Source organism: Ovis canadensis, chromosome 16 (genome assembly GCF_042477335.2).
Source record: "Ovis canadensis isolate MfBH-ARS-UI-01 breed Bighorn chromosome 16, ARS-UI_OviCan_v2, whole genome shotgun sequence".
Classification (NCBI taxonomy): domain Eukaryota; kingdom Metazoa; phylum Chordata; class Mammalia; order Artiodactyla; family Bovidae; genus Ovis; species Ovis canadensis.
Window position 1 is genome coordinate 15068372 of NC_091260.1, and position 20581 is coordinate 15088952.

Genomic DNA, 20581 nt, shown 5'->3' on the forward strand with positions numbered 1-20581 from the left:
ATGGACGCCAGAGACTGGGAGAGGCAGGGACTCCACGAATGTCTCCAGGGAGATGGAGTCAGGGGCGGAGTTGGAACGCAGGTCCCTGAAGCCCAGACCAGGATGCTTCGTCACGCTAGATCCCACTGCCACCAAATATGCCCAAAGTCTGGAGTCTCCACGAATAAGCTCCGGGCCTGCTCTTCCAGCCTCTCTCCTCCCCTATGATGGGTCTGCGAGGCGTGCACTCTGGGCAAGGCCCCACCTGGGAAGGGGCCCAAACAGAGCCCAGCCTTGCCCTGGGAGGGAGGCGGATGTTGAGGACTGAGGGCCACAGTCCTCGGCCCCCATCCTCCTCAGCCCAGAATGTAACGGGCACGGCGGTAAAGGGAGTGTCTGCAGGGCGCTGGCAACTCCTGTCTGTGACTGCGACACTCCTGGTAGCAGCGCCAGCAGCTCACAGAGGGCAGCGTGCGCTCCTGGGGTGGGACCCGGTCAAACGGGGGTCTCCCCAGTCAGCAGCTGCATTCTGCTTCTCGCCCTCTTTCGGTTTTCTTCCTCTGAGAAGAAATGGGATCTGGAGAGGGAGGGAAGGAAGAAAGAGAGGGTAAGAGAAGGAGGGGCGGAGGGGGAAGAGGACTGGTCATCCATAAGCGCTCAATCCTGAGTGGACTGTGGACTTCTCAGCCTCCTACAGTTTGGCTCTACATTAAAGACACATCCTCCAACACCAGCAAAAGATCTGAGAACCGGGCTTCCTGTGTGCTAGAGACCCCAGGAAGGCTCCATGGAGGAGGTGAGACAGGAGCTGAAGGGTGGTTGAAACGAACTAACACTAAGATTTTCAAACAAAAGGAGACCAAGGAGATTTGTCACCTGCAGACCTGAACTCAAGGAAACTGTTCAGACTGAAGGGAAACGATAGCACTGGGAACTCAGATCTTTCAAAAGGAATGAGGAACATCAGAGATGATAAAAATTCTGGGTAAATATTATTAAAGTCTTTTTTCTCTTCCTAATTTTTTTTAAAACACCCAAGACAGTTTGAAGAAAGAAAGAAAAAAACCTTAACATTGTGTTGTAGAGTCTAAAATGTATGTAGGTGTATATAGATTTTCAAATGGGAACACTACTGTAAGGAATAGGGTTTTGTGGTAAATGGATCTATATAAGTGCAAGGGTTTTTTCCTGCATATTTTGTAAAAGCGGTACAACCTTAATTTTAAATAGACTGTTAAGGAAAGTTAAGGAAGTCATTATAATCTCTAGAGCAAATAATGCAAAATAATGCAAAGAAGTGGAAATAAAATGCCAATAGATAAACTGAAATGGAGCCTTTAAAAATATTCAAATAATTCTTTAAAATACAGAAACTGCAAAACACCTGAAAAAAGCAAACAGAAGAGGAAAGATAAAATAATAGATCTGAATCCAGTCACATCAGTAACTATATTAACTGTTAATGAACTGAACATTGCAATGAAATCGCAGAGATTTGTGGGGTTAATTAAAGAGAACTCAGCTGTAAGCTGTCTATAGGAGACAGGCTTTAAGCAGAGAGGACCCAGGAGGGTTAAACATCAATGGATGAAAAGAGTAAACACAAGAAGCAGATGGTGCTATTAGATAAAACAGACCAGAAGACCAGGAATATTATCAGAGAAAAATGGGACTTCTTTTAAATTTATTTTTATTGGAGTATATTTGCTTTACAATGTTGTGTTAATTTCTGCTGTACAAAAAGGGAATCAGCTACACGCACACACACACACACACGCACACACACACACACACGCACACATATATCGCATCTGTTTTGTATTTTCTTCCCGTCATCACAGAGCACTAATTTTCCTGAGCTACACAGTAGGTTCTCATTAGCTATCTATTTTATACATAGTATAGCATATACATGTCAATCTCAATATCCAAAAAAAAAAAAAAAGGAAACTAAGAGAAATGTAAAATAAATTTAAGGGATTAGATCTGATAGACAGAGTACCTGAAGAACTATGGATGGAGGTTCATGATATTGTACAGGAGACAGGGATTAAGACCATCCCCAAGAAAAAGAAACGCAAAAAGGCAAAATGGTAGTCTGCGGAAGCCTCACAGATAGCTGTGAAAAGAAGTGAAAGGCAAAGGAGAAAAGGAAAGATACACCCATTTGAATGCAGAGTTCCAAAGAATAGCAAGAAGAGATAAGAAAGCTTTCCTCAGTGATCAATGCAAAGAAATAGAGAAAAACAACAGAATGGGAAAGACTAGAGATCTCTCCAAGAAAATTAGAGATACCATGGGAACATTTTATGCAAAGATGGGCTCAATAAAGGACAGAAATTATATGGACCTAACAAAAGCAGAAGATATTAAGAAGAGGTGGCAAGAATACACAGAAGAACTATACAAAAAAGATCTTCATGAACCAGAAAATCACAGTGGTGTGATCACTCACCTAGAGCCAGACATCCTGGAATGCTAAGTCAAGTGGGCCTTAGGGAGCATCACTACGAACAAAGCTAGTTGAAGTGATAGAATTCTAGTTGAGCTCTTTCAAATCCTGAAAGATGATGCTGTGAAAGTGCTGCACTCAATATGCCAGCAAAGTTGGAAAACTCAGCAGTGGCCACAGGACTGGAAAAGGTCAATTTTCATTCCAATCCCAAAAAGAGGCAATGCCAAATAATGCTCAAACTACCACACAATTGCATTAATCTCACACACTAGCAAAGTAATGCTCAAAATTCTCCAAGTGAGGTTTCAACAGTACGTGAACCATGAACTTCCAGATATTCAAGCTGGATTTAGAAAAGGTAAAGGAACCAGAGATCAAATTGCCACCATCCATTGGATCATACAAAAAGCAAGAGAGTTCCAGAAAAACATCTATTTCTGCTTTATTGACTATGCCAAAGCCTTTGACTGTGTGGATCACCACAAACTGTGGAAAGTTCTTCAAGAGATGGGAATACCAGACCACCTGACCTGCCTCCTAAGAAACCTGTATGCAGGTCAGGAAGCAACAGTGAGAACTGGACATGGAACAACAGACTGGTTCCAAATAGGAAAAGGAGTACGTCAAGGCTGTATGTTGTCACCCTGCTTATTTAACTTATATGCAGAGTACATCATGAGAAACGCTGGGCTGGAAGAAACACAAGCTGGAATCAAGATTGCCAGGAGAAATATCAATAACCTCAGATATGCAGATGACACCACCCATATGGCAGAAAGTGAAGAGGAACTAAAGAGCCTCTTGAGGAAAGTAAAGAGGAGACTGAAAAAGTTGGCTTAAAACTCAACATTCAGAAAACGAAGATCATGGCATCCGGTCCCATCACTTCATGGAAAATAGATGGGGAAGCAATGGAAACAGTGAGAGAAGGTATTTGGCGGGGGCGGGGGGGGGGGCTCCAAAATCACTGCAGATGGTGACTGCAGCCATGAAATTAAGATGCCTGCTCCTTGGAAGAAAAGCTATGACCAACCTAGACAGCATATTAAAAAGCAGAGACATTACTTTGCCAGCAAAGATCCACCTAGTCAAAACTTTGATTTTTCCAGTGGTCATGTGTGGATGTGAGAGTTGGACTGTGAAGAAAGCTGAGCACTGAAGAATTGATGCTTTTGAACTGTGGTGTTGGAGAAGACTCTTGAGATTCCCTTGGACAGCAAGGAGATCCAACCAGTCCATCCTAAAGGAGATCAGTCCTGAATATTCGTTGGAAAGATTGATGCTGAAGCTCAAACTCTAATACTCTGGCCACCTGATGTGAAGAACTGACTCATTTGAAAAGACCCTGATGCTGGGAAATATTGAAGGCTGAAGGAGAAGGGGGCGACAGAGGATGAGATGGTTGAATGACATCACCAACTCAATGGACATGAGTCTGAGTGAACTCCGGGAGTTAGTGATGGACAGGGAGCCCTGGCGTGCTGCAGTGTGTGGGATCGCAAAGAGTCAGACATGAATGAGTGACTGAACTAAACTGGACTGAAATAAAGAGAATTTATAACCTGCAGACCTAAACTCAAGGAAATTGTTCACACTGAAGGGAGATGATAGCATTGGAAACCCAAATCTTCCAAAAGGAATGAGGAACATCAGAAATGATAAAATTCTGGGTAAATATTATTGAAGTCTATTTTTGCTTCCTAATTTCTTTAAAATATATAAGCCTGTTTGGAAAAAAAAAAAAAAAAGCATTGCATGAATGTTAATCCCAATTTCCCAATTCATCCCTCCCGCTTTTCCCATCTTGGTTTCTATGTGTTCTCTATGTCTGTGTCTCAATATCTGTTTTGCAAATAAGATTTAAAAATGGGCACTTTCAAAGTGATAAAGTGGGCAGCTCATCAGATAGACAAATATTACAAATGGAAAAACTCTGTGTGAAGCAAAAGGGACAGAACGCAAGGGAAAAGTGACCAATTTCACAGTCTTGGTTGGAGGATTTAACAGCTCTCTGTCAACAACTGATAGAATAAGTAGTCAAAACAATCAGTAAAGACGTAAAGCGTCTGAACAACACTAGCAACCACCTTGGCCAAGTGGATATTTCCGGAGCACTGCATTTGACAGTGTGGTGCACACGCTGTTTTCCAGGGCAGACGGTATGTTCACCATATGCTGGGCCATGAAACAGGTCTCACAGAGTTTAAAAGGCTTTTAAAACACTGTGCTAAGTGGAAGGTACCAGACACAAAGAGCATTAATAAATACTTACATACATAGTTATATACAATTCTAGAACAGTCAATCTATAGTGACATAAAGCAGATCAATACAGGCATACTTCAGAAATACTGTGGGTCTGGCTCCAGACCACCAGGATAAAGCAGATACAGCAATAGATTTTTGGTCACATGAAGTTTTTGGTTTCCCAGCACGTAAAAGAATTATGTTTACATTATACTGTAGTCTATTAACTGTGCAAAAGTGTTACATCTACAGAAACAACGTTTATACCTCAATTTGAAAATATGTTATTGATTGCTTTATATGAGCCTTCAGTGAGCCTTAATTTTTTTTGCTGATGGAGGGTTAGCAAAATGTCATGCAGAGACAGGATGCAAGCAAACATTGCTGGAAAAATAATACCGATAGACTGGCTTGGTTCAGGGTTGCCACCAACCTTCATTTTGTAAACATATCTGCAAAGCACAATGAAATGAAGAGCAATCAAACAAGGGAGGCCTGTAGTTGTCTAGCGCTGGGGTGAGGGCAGAGGTGAAGATTCATTGGGAAGGGACCCAGGGAACTTTCTGGGATAATGGAAACCCGGTATACCTTGATTATTGTGGTGATGACATGGGAGCATCTATTTGTCAAAGTTCATGGGTCTGTACACTTAAAATATGAACATTCTCCTGGAGGTAAATTATACCTGAATGAAGTGGATTAAAATTAAGAGAGACTTTTGGAATGTATACCAGGAAGTGACAAAGCTGGTTAGAACGCTGGTTGAGACTGGTTCCAGGACACTGAATTAATTAGTTGCCAATATTTAAAACCTGTGAGATTTCAGGCAAATATGAAGACTTGGGCTTCTCTGAAAAGGAAGAAGCTCTGGCCCTACTAAGGCAAGATTCACCACCACCCCTAACCCCGCTGCCCCTCTATCCCTCCTCTGCCATATTCTTGCCCCCCAGCAAACCAGGGCTGGAGCAGGGTAGCAGGTGCTCCCTTTAGACGGAGCACTGGCTTTCCAGAGACCACCTTGCAAACTTCACTTGTGTGAGTGACCTGTCTAGCCCTGGACGCCTTTGAGTTTGTGACCCACTGACTGGAGTGATAGAACTAATCCTCACTTTTATCTAATTTAGGCCCTAGAGCTTTGTATGTATCCTCAGCATCTGACTCTCATCCCTACCAGGCTCAAATGTATGGTTTCCGTGTTCTATTGGAGAACGTTGTGTTTATTATCTCACGAAATCCTCAGAGCAACCCTACCAAGCAGGTCTTATAATCACCCCCAATATGTAGCTGAGAAAGCCGAGACACAGAATAATTAAATACACATCCATATTCACACAGGCACTAAGTGATGAAGCCATATCCAAACCAGAGCCATCTGATGTCAGGCTTTATGTGTTTCCCAGGAAGTCCCGCTGGGCAACTCCAGGAAGCAGGCTTCCCATGGGATGCCATGGGGCTGTGTGGGCTCCAGGGGGCGCCACTCACACAGGACACAATGTAAGTGGTGCCCTCTCGTGTCTTGTAAAACGGAAGGGTAGGGTAGCCAATGGAAGAGGGGGAGCTCCCTTTAAAGTTGGGAATTTATCTCTGTCAACAAAAATTTCCCTATTGCCTACTATGTTCCAGGCGCTGATCTAAGTGTAGGAGGCATCAGACTTTTCAGTTCAGTCACTCAGTCATGTCCCTGACTCTTTGTGACCCCATGGACTGCAGCATGCCAGGCTTCCCTGTCCATCACCAGCTCCTGGAGCTTGCTCAAGCTCATGTCCATTGAGTTGGTGATGCCATCCAACCATCTCATCCTCTGTCATCCCCTTCTCCTCCTGCCTTCAATCTTTCCCAGCATGAAGGTCTTTTCCAATGAGTCAGTTCTTCACACCAGGTGCCCAAAGTATTGGAGTTTCAGCTTCAGCATCAGTCCTTCCAATGAACATCTGGGACTGATTTCCTTTAGGATTGACTGTTTGGATCTCCTTGCAGTCCAAGGGACTCAAGAGTCTTCTCCAACACCAGAGTTCAAAAGCATCAATTCTTCGACGCTCAGCTTTCTTTATAGTCCAACTCTGACATCCATACATGACTACTGGAAAACACATAGCCATCTAATATCATGCCAGTTAATGATCATCACTGTGAAGCAAACTGAAGCAGAGTCAGAGCTCAGCAGTGACTGGGGGCACTATTTTAAATGAGGAGGTGCGAGAAGTCTTTCTGAAGACGTGGCATTTGAGTAGAGACTAGTGGGTGTGAAGGAGTCAGTCCCACAAAGGACTGGACGAAGACTAGTCCAGCGGGGCAATGAGAATAGTCAAGCGCAAAGGCACTGGAGAGGGAACGAGCTCTCGGCACCTTTGATGTTAAGGACGAGACACTAGTGGGACCTCACAGGCCTGGGCGATAGTGTGGGTCTCATTCTATCTGAAGAGGAGAATGGTGGGGCAAGAATTTTTGTGGAGGGAGAGATGAAAGAGAGCAAGCTCAGGGCTCTCTGAAGGGCTATCACAGGGCTTGGCTCCCACCCCAGGAGCAGCCCCCTGGCCTCCTGAACGTGTCTGTCAATTGAAGTCTGCCTAGCAGTGCTGCCCATTGTGACTGTTTTTTCCAAAATACAGGTGTTGAGAGCCTGGCTTCCAGCAGGATGGCAATGACACCTGCTCTGGTTTCAGGGAATCTTTCTTATGCAAAATTCCAGCTCCATCTCAGTCACCAAAGCCTCTGACCCTTTCCACCTGAGTCTCTGGGTGTAGCATGTGCCAGACAAAGAGGGAAACAGTGTCCCTGAGTGAGGAGGCGAACAAACCCCAGCCCTGCCAACCACTTACCCCTGGGTGAACTGGGCGAGCCATTTCTCTGCTCCGTACACGGGGGTTATGCGAGCCTCATTTCCAGAGTGGCTCATGGTCATTGATCAAGATCAGCTGTTTTTTTTTAATGTCTCGATTTTTAAAATTTGTTTATTTATTTTTGGCTGCACTGCTGCCACAGAAACTCATCCTGGGTAACGATAGTTGAAAAAGGACACAGGGGAAGGGGTCTTGAGTGGCTCATGGGTCAAACATAGGACTGGGGAACCAGGTGCCCAAGGAAGATAGATGCCAAGGAGGACCAAGTGCAGGAATGACGGTCCAGGTCAGCCCCGGGGCCCGGTAGTGAGGACCATAGTACTCCACCGGAGTAGCTCTTACCTGGCCCACTCCTCAAGACCCAAAGCCCAGGGGAAATGCGAATGATCAAGCTGAGGCCCTGTATCCCACTCTGCCTTAGTAGGGAGAGGTGACATCTGGGCTCTGCCATATAAGACTAACACAAAACTCTTCCCTAATAAAAAGGGGCTCAGGACTTCTAGAGTGGTCCAGTGGATGAAAATCTGCCTGCTAGTGCAGGGGACACAAGTTCAATTGCTAGTCCAGGGAGCTTCCACGTGCTGCAGAGCAACCAAGGCCCTTTGCCACAGCTATTGAGCCTGCGCCATAGAGTCTGTGCTCGGCAACAAGTGAAGCTACAGCAGCGCAACTGGAGAAAGCCCAAGCTCAGCAATGAAGAGCCGGCACGACAAAAATGCATCGATTAATTGATTTTTTAAAGGTGGGGGCTCACCCCTTTTTCTAAAGGGGGTGACTGGAAAAAGGCAACGTAACATTTGAAGAGGCAAGCAGAGTAAGGACCTTGTGGGAGTTCACACATTCTGATGCTTTGCTGCTGCTGCTGCTGCTGCTGCTAAGTCGCTTCAGTCGTGTCCGACTCTGTGGGACCCCATAGACAGCAGCCCACCAGGCTCCACCATCCCTGAGATTCTCCAGGCAAGAACACTGGAGTGGGCTGCCATTTCCTTCTCCAATACATGAAAGGGAAAAGTGACAGTAAAGTTGCTCAGTAGTATCTGACTCTTCATGACCCCATGGACTGCAGTCTACCAAGCTCCTCCATCCATGGGGTTTTCCAGGCAAGAGGACTGATGCTTTGGGTACCAGCTAATCACTAATCTGTACTATACAGTTCATGGAATTCTCCAGGCCAGCATACTGGAGTGGGTAGCCTTTCCCTTCTCCAGGAGATCTTCCCAACTCAGGGGTCGAACCCAGGTCTCCCACATTGCAGGTGGATTCTTTACCATCTGAGCCACAAGGGAAGCCCAAGAATACAGGAGTGGGTAGCCTGTCCTTTCTCCAGCAGATCTTCCCGACCCAGGAATTGAATCGGGGTATCCTGCATTGCAGGTGGATTTTTTACTAGCTGAGCTATCAGGGAAGCCCCAAGTCTGTACTGCTGCTGCTGCTAAGTCGCTTCAATCGTGTCTGACTCTGTGCGACCACATAGATGGCAGCCCACCAGGCTCCTCTGTCCCTGGGATTCTCCAGGCAAGAATACCGGAGTGGGTTGCCATTTCCTTCTCCAAAGTCTATAATAAAGGCATCCAAATTCAGTACTAGAAATGACTCTCCTGGACAAACTATGTCAGATTGGGCCTCCCAGTTGACGCTAGTGTTAAAGAACCCATCTGCCAGTGCAGGAGATGTAGGTTCAATCCTTGAGTCATGAAGATCCCCTGGAGGAGAGCATGGCTACCCACTCCAGAAATCTTGCCTGAAGAATCCTCATGGACAGAGGAGCTTGCGGGCTTCAGTCCATAGCTGTTGCGCAGAGCTGGACACGACTGGAGTGACTTTGTACACGTGCACGTATGTCAGCTTCAGCTGTGAGTTACCAGTGTGGAAGGAAACCTAAGACTTTATCCTTTGGATGGGAAGCCACAGATGGATTTAAGCTGGGGTGGAGGGTACACGGAACCAGAGGGAGATGAGAGAGGTGGCGAATCAGACAGTAGGGTGGGGTTTGGATGGAGGAGACGGACTTGAGACGTTCTTAAGAGAAGAAGGCAACAGGATTTGAAGCTGAAGGGACGTGGTGGGAGAGGGAGTAAGAATCAAGAACTCACCAAATTCCTGCCAGAGGGGACCAAACATCTCCAAACACCTCTCTCTGCCCAAGTGCTTCATTTTTATTAGTAAGGGAAGGATATTGTAAAGGCCAAATTGCACAACCAAAGAGGAAATCCAAAGGCAGACAAAGAGAATAATAGAAAGGACTCTGTGTTTGACAGGGTGATTCATTATTATTCTTTAAGGTAAGAAGGAAAAAAATAATTGATCCTGGATGAAGAAACTGGGCTTGGCTGAGCCTGGGGCTTCGGGAGGTAAGTCTGCTCCAGAATTCCTTGGGGGTATGTGGCTGAGGGGTGAGAAGGAAGGAGGGGAGGAATGGGGCCACCAATGTTTAAAGTGACATTTTGTCCCGGCCTGGGGCTGGGGAAATTGAGAGGACTGGGTTTTACTGCTTGGAAGGGAGGAAGATGTTGGCAGGACTCAGCATTGTCCCTGCAGATGAGCCCTCTTGCCAACTTACTTGGTCTTAAATACATCTTCAGGCTAGCCTGAAGGGCACCCAACCTGAGTCCCATCTTTTGCAGACGAGGAAATGCAGACCGCAAAAGTTGGGGCAGCTGAAAAAGGTCACGGTGTTAGGAAGTGATGGAGAACAAGCGAAACGGGCCTCAAGGTTCCTGACTGCCTCTGGAGCCCTGGGGCCCGGAGCTGCTGGTCCTGGGGTGGCGATTTATGGCACAGAGAATCTCCCACTGATCTAGCCGCTAGCACAGTGTTTGCTAATAATAGGAGGGAATTCATTTTCCCTGGTGACTCAGACGGTAAAGAATGTGTTGCAATGCAGGAGACCCAGGTTCGATCCCTGAGTCGAGAAGATCCCTTGGAGAAGGGAATGCAACCCACTCCAGTATTCTGGCCTGGAGAATCCCATGGACAGAGGAGTCGGGTGGGCTACAGTCCATGGGGTCGCAAAGAGCTGGATACGACTGCGTGACTAACACACACACACATTAATTTTTCGTTTGGTATCAGTTGATCCATCAAGCCACCAGGATGGATTGAATATTTCCTATGGGGATTCTGAGCAGAGGAGAAGAAAATCAGTGAAGCCTTATCAAGTCAGTCTTCCCTGAGAGTAGAAAGGGGTGGGGTGGAGGAGGGGATGGATATACCCGGAGGGGAGAAGAGAGTCATCCAGGAGGGCAGGACACTGGATGCATCTTAACAGGTCCTCCCATTGATTTTTAATGCTCCCGTGAGGGTGGTGAGATTTGAAGTGGTTAAATTTGAAGCCAAATTTAACTATGGTCTGTAAGGATTCCTAGGCTCTGTATGGAGGTAAGACAACCAAAGATGTGGAATTGGGAGACCAAGATAATGAAATTTCTGGCACAGTCCAGTGGTTTAGGTCAAAGATCAGCAAACTTCTATGTTCACCTCTACAGGCCAAGAGGCAAAACCCAGGATACGATGAAGGTGCAACTTTTTAATGCAATAAAAATAACAATAGTAGAGTCCTAAGTTTTGAAACCCAGCTCTAGTAATGAGAGGATGGGAGTCTGCTGGGGGGGTACTATTTCATTTAACTGGGGCTCAAAGCGGCCGTCATGCGTCCTCAAGGCAATCGCAGATGTTCGTCTGTTAATGCTGATCTGCAGTGGATTTTGCATGCTGCATGCGTTTTGTTATATATTTTACAAGTATTTCTTCCCAATTTGTTCCTTACATATATTTTTGTTGTTGTCTGTTGTTTTACTTTTCGGCCCCACAGCCTGTGGGGTCTAGTTCCCTGACCAGGGATCGAACCTATGCCCCTGCGCTGGGAGTATGGAGCCTTAACCACTGTACCACCAGGGAAGTCCCCATCCGCTTCATATTTGACTGTCTTTTATGCAGAGAGGTGACGCTTACGTTATCCCTTTGATTGCCAGTGTACCAAACAGCAGTGCTAAGCTCTGAGAGGCCAGCAGCTGCTCAGCTCTGCCAAGCACAGAAGCCCCGGAGATGGGGGGCAAACCAATGAACGGGTCTATTCCAATAAAACTCTATTTATGGACACTTAAAATTTAATGTCATATAATTTTCATATGTCACAATCTTCTTCTTTTGAATTTTTTTTTAAACTGTTTAGGATACAAAAGTCTTTCCTAGCTCTGGGTTGGGGAAGAGGCAGGGCGGTGGGGATATAACACAAGTGGTAAGTGACTCCGGCTCATGAGTCAGGCTTAGCCTGACAAATTCAGCTGTTCATGAGCAGGATGGCCGAAGGACATTTCTGATGTTATCCCTAATAACTGACTGGCTGGGAGAAAGTATCTGATAGTGTAGGTGGAACTAGAAATAAAGAGTTACTGAAGCTCCTGGAGCCTCGGGAGGATATCCGCCTCAGATCTGAAATGAAGGTTCTCCAGATCGTCCCAGACTTGGTGGGTTTGGTGAGACCTGCCAGTGTTTGCTTGGCCCAAGACTGATTCTGGAAGCCCGATCATGAATTCCATGTGTCTGTGCGGTCACTCCAGGCCCCCACAGTCTTAATACCTAACACAGGGGTTTCCACAGGATGGGGCCAAGTTGCCTAAAAAGGATAACCTCCCAGACAGCTGAGACCCAGGCAAGAGGGTCGGTTGGGACACGGAGAACACGTGAAGTGCCTGGGCGTGGAGATAGCCCTTATCTCTAGCTCCTCAGGGGGAGTGTGGCACCTGTTTATGGGTAAACTCAGGGCCTAGCTCAGCTGGAGGCAAGGTAATGGGGCAAAGCAGAATTGGAGAACACCCAGGCCAGGCCGCCCGAGGTTTAACCCTTTCTAGGAAAGCAGAGGGTAAATATATTAGGTTGGTGCAAAAGTAATTGTGGTTTTGCATTACTGAACTTCATTGTTTGATACTGGAGTAGACGTACTGTTTTTGCTCAGTCAGCCAGGCTCCTCTGTCCATGGGATTCTCCAGGCAAGAACACTGGAGTGGGTTGCCATTCCTTTCTCCAGGGGATCTTCCTGACCCAGGGATTGAACCCAGGTCTCCAGCATTACAGGAAGATTCGTTACAATCTGAGCCATTACTTGCTGTTTATTTTATATTTATTTTAGACTAGGGAAATGATGTTAAACAAAAAGCAAATCTGAGCAATTTTCTTGTTCAAGTTAAAATGGATTGTAAAAGAGTGGGGACAATTCGCAGCATCAACAACGCCTGGGCCCAGGACCTGCTAATGTGCAGTGATGGTTTCAGCAGTTTTGCAAAGGAGATGAGACCCTTGAAGATGAGACATGCAGTGACCAGCCAGCGGAAGTTGACAACAACAACCTGAGAACAATTAAAGTTGCTGAAGAACTCAATGCCAGCTGCTCTGTGTTTGTCTGGCATTTGAAACAAATTGGAAAGGTGAAAAAGCTCAAGAAGTGGGTTCCTCAGGAGCTGACTGCAAATCAAAAAATCATCTTTTTGAAGTGTCATCGTCTCTTATCCTGTGCAACAGCGAACCGTTTCCTGATCGGATTATGACATGCGATGGAAAGTGAGTTTCATACAACAACTGGCAATGACCAGTCAGTAGTTGGACCAAAAGGAAACTCCAAAGCTCTTCCCAAAGCCAAACTTGCAACAAAAAAGTCACTGTTTGGTGGCCCGCTGCTGATCTGGTCCACTACAGTTTTCTGAATCCTGGCAAAACCATTATATGTGAGAAGTATGCTCAGCAAATCAGTGAGATGCACCAAAAGCTACAACACCTGCAGCCATCGTTTGTCAACAGAAAGGGCCCAATTCTTCTCCACGGCAATGCCCGACAGCATGTCACACCACCAACGCTTCAAAAGTTGAATGAATTGGGCTATGAAGTTTTACATCACCTGCCATTATTCACCTGACATCTCACCAACCGACTACCACTTCTTCAAGCCTCTCGACAACATTTTGCAGGGAAAACACTTCCATAACCAGCAGGAGGCAGAAAATGCTTTCCAAGAGTTTATTGAATCCTGAGGTGTGGGTTTCTACACTATAGGAATAAACAAATTTGTTTCTAATTGGCAAGAATGTGTTGAATGTAATGGTTCCTATTCTGATTAATAAAGATGTGTTTGAGCCTAGCTATAATGATTTAAAATTCACGGTCCAAAATTGCAATTACGTTTGCACCAACCTAATGTAAGCACACCCTCAATTAAAGGACCAGCCCTAACCAACCCCTATATTTTCAGCTGATTCCTACAGAAGATGGCAGAGCCCTGCTCCAAACCATGACAATTCAGCTCTGACATGGTCCTATCGATGTCAAGTTGGTTTTGCAGATTTTAATAAAATGGCTGAGAAAAGCACTAAGTCATTTACACTGCGCCTACTGTATGCTGGGCGCTGTTGGAGCTGGACTGTGTGAACAAGATCCGATCCTCCAGCTGTACTCCAGCTCAAGGTTCTTCACTGACCCCTCCAGGCCAAGGCAGAGAGTCCAAAACTGTCCCCATTTTACAAAAGTAAGAACTGACACACACACAAGGTGACCCAGAATACAAGAGTCGAAAAGTGTGAAAGTCACTCAGTAGTGTCCTACTCTTTGCAACCCCATGGCCTACACAGTCCATGGAATTCTCCAGGCCAGAACACCGGAGTGGGTAGCCTTTCCCTTCTCCAGGGGATCTTCCCAACCCAGGGTTCGAACCCAGGACTCCCACATTGCAGGCAGATTCTTTACCAGCTGAGCCACAAGGGAAGTCCCCAAATAAGGAATGCGTCACGGATTTGAGTGTCATCCTTGTGTAGGTGCCATGCTAACCTTCTCTGTACCATCCAATTTTAGCATATGTGCTGCCAAAGAGAGTACACGAGGGTTGAAGGTGGATGACAACTCAGATCTCCTTTGTCAGAGCATGAAGTTTCCACTTTGTTAAAACACAAGACAGTTTTTCCAAACCCTCCACTATTCACTTGGTCTGACATGCTTAGTGATTGCAACCCTGCCCCAGACTCAGCGTGGAGTACCTGGGATGGAAAGACGGGGAGCTCATTCCCTCTCCTTAAAGAGTCTGTGGTCTAGGGGACCACGGAGGCTGTGGGCTCCCCAGCTGGTCCAGGCACAGTGATGGAGTACATGAAGTGCCCTTCAGTGCAGAAGCTCAGACCTAGAACAGTCTGGAGACGGACCTTCCATTCATGATGTCAAGCCGCTGCGCTCTGTGGATCTTGCATATCAACAGTACCCGCTTCAGTGGACTGCTGTGAGGGCTGAATAAGGTGACACGGTGCCCGGCACAGTCAGCACTCCATAAATGGTGGTTACTTACAGGTCCAGGAAAGAAAACTGCTAAGGACAAGGTAGAAATGTCTAGAATTCAGTAGGAAAATGGATCTTGTGTATCTGTCTCAATGTTTTGTTTTTAAATATTTCTGTACAGTGTCTGTACTGGGCACAAAACAACACCTTGAAACAACATCTTGAAACAGGTATTGTTATTTTCTTCCCATTTTGCAGATGAGCAAACTGAGAGCCAGTGATAGAAAGTTCTTCAAGATCACACAGCAAGAAAGGGTAGAAGACTGTGTCCCCAAATGTCCGCACTGGCCTGCCCCCTCATTACATGGAGGAGGGAGTCTGGCTGTCATTTTGCTGTGGACAGAACAAGAAAACCAAGGTTTCAGTGCTGGCATGAAGGGCTCGGAGGGGATGAGGAGGCGCCGGCAGGATTGTTAGACGCAGGAGTGACGCCAACAAAAGCAGAACTCCAGGGAGATTCTCGGGAGTCGGGATGGGATGCAGGCTGATGTCCCACGTCAGGCCTGTGCTCCCCGAAAGATTCTCTGTGGTCCCACTGAGAGGAGGCAGGAGGGGAAATGTGGGGTGCTTCACTTCTCCCAAGTTCCCAAAATGCTGGCACTTTCAGGATGACCCCCTCCAGTCACTGATAGTGAATCTGCTGTTGCTTCCCACACCTCCACCCGCCTCCCCTCAGCCAAAGGAGAGGAATCCTGATGGATTTCTGGACCCTTTGGTGCTGAATGACTGTGATAGAATGATCTGGTATCTGCTGACACAGAGGAATCCCCCAACCAAGAGATCTGGTTGATCTAAGTCACCGTTGGCTGATGACTTACGTGCCTGCCACCCTTCCTTCCTCGACTGTGCAGACATCATAAACTGATCATGGTGCCCCTTCCTCTAAGATCTGAGAAGGCTAGATACTCATATCCTGGTGCTGCCTCAGCAAACTGCCACATACTGGGTGGCTGAAATGGCAGGAATGTATTCTCTCTGAGTTCCAGGGGCTGGAAACCAAGCGTAAGGTATCAGCAGGCCCTCACTCCCTCTGAGGGGTCTCAGCTCAGTTCAGTTCAGTTGCTCAGTCGTGTCCAACTCTTTGCAACCACATGGACTGCAGCACGCCAGGCTTCCCTGTCCATGCAGGAGAGGGAATGAAAAAGATGACCAGCTGTGGGGTGCTTCACTTCTTCCAAGTTCCCAAAATGTTTGCACTTTCAGGATGACCCCCTCCAGTCACTGACAGCTTACTCATACCCATGTCCATTGAGTTGGTGATGCCATCCAACCATCTCAGACTGTCATCCCCTTCTCCTGCCTTCAATCTTCCCCAGCACCAGGGTCTTTTCCAGTGAGTCAGTTCTTCACATGAGGTGGCCAAAGTATTGGAGTTTCAGCTTCAGCAACAGTTCTTCCAATGAATACTCAGGACTAATCTGTAGGATGGACTGGTTGGATCTCCTCGCAGTCCAAGGGACTCTCAAGAGTCTTCTCCAGCACCACAGTTCAAAAGCATGAATTCTTTGGCGCTCAGCTTTCTTTATGGGGCTCTAAGAGAGAACCTTTCTCTGCCCCTTCCGGTCTCCAGTAAGCCAAGGCTTTCCTTGGCGTGTGGTCGCATCACTCTTAGCTCTCCCTTCTGTGTGTCTTGTTTCTGCTCTTCTCCTTCCTATAAGGACACTTACCAATGATTTTAGGACCCACTGGAAAATCTAGGATAAGCTCATTGCAAGGCCCTTAACTTAATTACGTCAGCAACTGCAGTTTTCCAGATTTTCTCATCCTTATTTTCTAATAAAATCCCACTCATAGGCTCCAGGGGTTCAGATGTGAACCTTCTGGGGAGTGGTCACCATCCAACCCACTACAGCCACAGACCATTTCCCAGTACAGTGTTCAAAGGAACTGACCCACCCTAGGCAATGTTGGCCCGTGCAATGAAATCTTTTTACGATCTCTAGTCTAAATCAAACCTAGTGATCTGATCTAACTATAAATGTTTGTGGGGCGCCATTTATGTAAGAGCCTCAATACTCTGAGCTGTGCAAGGGGTGGTGGTGCAAACTAAGAGAGATATATATCAAGAAGCATGTGGCTGGCACAGGACGGATTGTTTAGTAAATGTTTATTGGCCCTCCCGGGCGCCTTGCTGTGTCCCATAAGATACAGTCTCTACCCCGAGGGAAAGGCCCTGGTAAGAGCTAAACCTCAGGAGACCCTAAAGGGAAGCGCCGCCCACCCCCAAGTGTTTCCTCTCACTGTAATCACGAGTTTTACAGCTGTCTTCCCCAAACCTTGCTTTTATTTAACAAATGTGTTTTAGCTGTTACTCTGGCTCGGTCCTGTGCTGGGTTCACAGATAAGATGGCTGATAAAGCCTATGGATGGAGCCCACGGAAGGAGACAGGCTGGAACAGGTATTGGGTGAAACGAAATCTGTGACTACAGATTGCATACAGGGCTGCGTTTGAGGCTCTGCTTCAGATGGGAGGTCAGGGAAGTCCCTCTAAGGAAGAAAGATAAAGATGACAAGGTTTAGCCAAGACGCGAGCTGAGGAAAGACAGACTGAGAACCCGGTGGGGCTGAGACTGCACCTGTGCTGGCCACCTCTGTACCGCAGGAGCCACTAAGGAGACACAGAATCACATTTAATGGAAAGGCGATTGTCTGACCCATTGTAGAGATGGGAAGAGCAAGGCAGAACGCCTAAGCCTGCACTGAGGGCCCGGGCTTCTGGGGACGATGACAGCCTGGCACGTGCTGACTGCCAGCTCGCAGAGGAGGCCCCCGCTGGCCAGCCTGCGTCCCCTGGGACCCCTCTTGCCAGGCCCTCCCACTGGCTCCGGCTCCCTGAAGGAGACATGTGCCAAAGCAGGGTGAGGGGAAGAGCGGAAGGAGGACAAGGAGGCTTCATTTCAACCTGGCACAAAGTGAGCACTTTATGGCAAGAACCAGAAGAGCAAGTGGCCTGGGATGCCGAAAAACTGCAGGAAACATGCCAGTTCCCAGCAAGAGCGCCAAAGGCCGACTGTCGGGAAATGTCCCTGCTGCACGCAGGCCCTGCCAGACAGACCCTTTCCCCGGGGCATCTTTGCCTGGCCAGCCCTCACTGTGCCCTCTACCTCGCTGACTCTCGCACACCATCCAGACTCAGCTCCCCGCGTTGGGTCAGGCACCCTCTCCAGGCTCTCTTAATACCCTGTGATCTCTCCTACACTGCCTGCAAGATGTACTGTCTTGTTATTTCCTTGGTAAACTCCCCCTGGCCAGATGATGACCTTGTTAAGATCGCAGATCGTAGCCTCTGTTGTGTGAACCCGGACTGAATCTGGCTTTCATAAGTACCCAACAAAATCATGACAAATAGGCATATGAAGGAAAAAAAAAGAATCAACAATCTATCAATCAAAATTAATGTGTAAACAGGCTACATGAAAGTATCAGAGCCACAGTTTGGCCCCAGGCGTGCCTCATCTTGCACCCCAAAATCTGTAGGTACTTCTGTCCTTTAGGGGCATGTGGGCTGCTGGAGTGCCCAGTAAGTCTGGGGCGGGAGAGGAGGGTATAAGGGGATGGGGGGTGGGTTGGATGCTGGGTGGAAAGCCACTTATTCTTCCGCTATCGAGCACTTCCTGTGCATCTGGCACTGTTAATGCGGTGAACCCCGATGTAAGACCTGACCTCTGCCCTCAAGGAGTTCACAGTCAGATTGGGCAGATACACTGACAGGTGCTGGGAGGTGTGCAGGGGATTCTGATGCAGAAGACAAGCCCAGATCAAGTTCCACTTTGGGTAGAAATTGGACCCCAGCTCAGGGGTGTGACCTACCCTAGATCCCCCAGAGGCCTCTGGGTGCCCGTCATCGGACAGGTGCTGTCTCCCTGCCGGAGACTGCGGCACCAACTCCTGCCTGAATTTCCAGGCTCTAAGCTGGCACAGCAGATTGCAGACCTGCCAGGTGGGGCAAGTCCTTAAAATAAATCTTTCTCTATGTATTGATATGCATCTTAAGATAAATTTATATTGTATATGTACATATATCTTATATATAGAGAGATAGAGATATATATATCTAATTAGTTTTATCTCTCTGGAGAACCCTGATGGATTTTGGTATCCATCTCTACAGTGCTCCAGAGATCTATCTAGAACACAAGCTGGGTGGTGTCCCGCTTCTGCTTAAACCTATCCCATACTCTGGATTAAAATACAGATCGTCCCAGGTGACTTCTAAGGGTGTGTGTGTGTGTGTGCAAGAGTGTGTGTGCAGTTAGTCGCTGAGTCCTGTCTGACTCCTTGTGACTCCATAGACTGCCAGGCGGATCTCCCCAGGCAAGAATACTGGAGCGGAATGCCATTTCCTACTCCGGGGGGGGGGGGGGGTCGTCTGCGCAACCCTGGTATTGAGCCCACATCTGTTGCGTCTCCTGCAGCATAGGTGGATTCTTCACCACTGTGCTGCCTGGGAAGCGCCCCTCCAAGGGTGGGATCCCGATCGACTTTCAGCCTCCGTTTCCCCAGTTCCCAGGAATCTCCTCCTCCTCTTCTCCTGGTGTTCTGAGCAGCAGGGAGACACAGTGAGCACAAGAGTGCAGGGAAAGACTCGCAGAGCCGACCTCTCTCTGCATCCCTGCCATCCCTCTAAGTGCCACCAAGCAGGTCTTCTAGGACATTCTAGGCCACAACTGCAATGAGGGTCTGGGCCTGGGCCCTCTGGATTCAGTCTGAGGGTCCGAGTGTCCAGAGATCAGGAAAAGGCGGAGGGACGCCTGTTTCTGCCAATCCCTCCCTGTGGACAGAGCTGGAGCTGGGTTTGGCAGAGCTCCTTGGCTTGGCCTCCTTGGCTCTGGCAGGTGGAAGGCCTCTGAGCAAATGTGGTTCTTTCCGGATGTCTTGGCCAACCCGGAACCCCAGCCATAGCCCTAGCGCTGGATGGGCACCCACTGGGGGTGACTGTGAAAAAGTAAAACACAGTGATATCACACAAGGCTTAGGCTGTGCATGCGTGCTAAGTCACTTCAGTCGTGTCCAACTCTGCAACCCTGTGGGCTCCTCTGTCCATGGGCTGTGCCAGGCAAGAACACTGGAGTGGGTTGCCGTGCCCTTCTCCAGAGGATCTTCCCTACCCAGGGATCCAACCGAGGCTGATGTCTTTCCCACTGGAAACCCCCATCCCGCTGAAGCCCAGCCTCCCACCGTGGTTTAGGGATCGCTGGCTTCCCCTAGAATGTGGACGGGGCCTCAGATCTCATCCTGGTCGGGGGGTAGCAGACTGCTAGAGCTATAACAGCCTTTCACCACGAGACATGCCTCCCAAGAAAAGCTTTTGGAATCCCTGCCCTTGAGGACTCCTGCTGGGATGGTAGCAAGCGGTGCATGTGAGATGGGAGGCCATTCAGAATCAGCCGTTCCCGAGCACCTGTTGCGTCCAGGCACCATGGACCTCAAAATCAAACACCGCACTTTCCACAGGTAGACTTGTGAGAGAGACGTCAGTGCTCCAGGGGCCCTGTACGCACGAGGAGGCTTGCAGGAGGCCACCCGCCGAGGCTCTCAGAGCCCCTGCTGCCTCTGGGAACTCATCATGCACCACATCCATGATGTCTGCAATCCCCTTCCGTGCTGCCCGGACGATCTCTCTCCAGCATTATTTTCTGGATTGGGTTGAATTCCTTCTGTGCCTTCTTCCCTGGTGGCTCAGGTGGTAAGGAGTCTGCCTGCAGTGCAGGAGACCTGGGTTCAATCCCTGGATCAAGAAGATCCCCT

General features: G+C 47.8%; 1 non-coding gene across 1 annotated transcript; it reads right to left on the minus strand.

Moving 5' to 3' along the window:
• Positions 1-14276: 14276 nt before the first annotated feature.
• Positions 14277-14382, minus strand: LOC138422068 (U6 spliceosomal RNA). Its single transcript, XR_011249740.1, has one exon. It is a non-coding gene; the product is annotated as a U6 spliceosomal RNA (small nuclear RNA).
• Between the last annotated feature and the right edge of the window lie 6199 nt (positions 14383-20581).